The sequence below is a fragment of the Coenobita brevimanus genome, chromosome 13 (assembly GCF_032717465.1).
Source record: "Coenobita brevimanus isolate Jiangsu-jjx chromosome 13, ASM3271746v2, whole genome shotgun sequence".
Taxonomy (NCBI): Eukaryota; Metazoa; Arthropoda; class Malacostraca; order Decapoda; family Coenobitidae; genus Coenobita; species Coenobita brevimanus.
Genome location: NC_136966.1, coordinates 15,823,945 through 15,825,287, shown reverse-complemented (window position 1 = coordinate 15,825,287; position 1,343 = coordinate 15,823,945). Strand labels below are relative to the sequence as shown.

General features: G+C 39.5%; 1 non-coding gene across 1 annotated transcript; it reads right to left on the bottom strand.

Annotated features, from left to right (window-relative positions):
- Positions 1-913: 913 nt before the first annotated feature.
- On the bottom strand, positions 914-1,032 carry LOC145417031 (5S ribosomal RNA). The gene has a single exon (XR_013900387.1). It is a non-coding gene; the product is annotated as a 5S ribosomal RNA (ribosomal RNA).
- Between the last annotated feature and the right edge of the window lie 311 nt (positions 1,033-1,343).

Genomic DNA, 1,343 nt, shown 5'->3' with positions numbered 1-1,343 from the left:
AAACGATAATAAAAATTACAGGGCATACAATGGATAGCAACGAAGAAGGGGAAAAAACAGGAAAGAAGTGGAAAGAGAGGAGGAACTAAGGTTCAGTGATGAGAATATATATAAATTGTTACATAGCCTATGATTTCATCATCCTTTGTATAATTCTAACGTACAGTATGCTGCATGTTTGAATACGAGCGTGTTCTACCTCACTCCCCCCGTCCTCCCTTATAGTAAAGTCGTTCTTTCTGTTGTTCAGAGCAGGAGTGTCGACTCTTTGTCCCCTCTGGCTTCATTTGCGCGTCCTTCTTACAAGTTGTATTAAGCTCTGCCGGCCCCTATATAATGAGCTCAGTCTCTACATTAATGGCCACTTAGATCTACTCCTCATTTTGTTCACATCTCTGTCCTCCCCTGTACAGTTGTTATTATTGTGAGTGCTCGGGAAGTCTCCAACCATCTAGCAGCTGTGTAATTTGAGTATAAGTGTTGTTGCATTTTTTCTTGTACTGTGTAGCATAAGGTGTTCATTCTTAGGCCTATTAAGGTTTTTGTGATTCATGTGTTTTGGGTGTCAGCCCTTATTAATAATATTTGGTATCTGTAATAATATATCTTGTATTCACTGAGTATTATCTGGTATTTTCATTTTATCAGGGCTGACTTAGATAAATTTACTCTTGCTAATTTCGTGTTAATAGAGGCTATTGCAGTTAACCATATATTTAACCTGTTTTTTGCCATTACATTATCCTTATGAGTCCTGAATGTTTAGTTGTTGGTTTGAGCATTAAACTTCCATCCATCCATCCATCCATTGCCAGACGCCATGTATCCCAAATGGGGTGGCCAAGGGCTTAGAGTTAATTGTTTTACAGGGAGGGGCACTAATCCTCCACCAACCCCACTTGACACGTAGGGATGCCAACAGCATCTGGTGTTCCCAGGCGGTCACCCATCCAAGTACTAACCAGACCCAACGTTGCTTAACTTCGCTGATCGGATGGGAAGCGGTGTACTCAACGTGGCATGGCCGTTAACTTGTAATTTTACCAAACTCTTTTGTTTTGAACCTGGAACTTTGCGGTACAGTTTTCTCTGTTCCGTAACATAAATTTGGCGACCTCTTATCAGGATATTCAGGATATTATCATAAGGATATTGCTTGATATTTTGTGACTGTGATTTACTCATGATGTCTACTATTACTACGCTTGATGAAGCCAAAGATTTTTTGTCAAATGTGCAAACAGTGTGTGATGTAGAAAACAGAACAAAGAATGAACTTAAGCTTGTTGCTCAACAATTGGGAATTGTTGTTCGCTCTCATCATTCTAAAGATCAAATTGTTG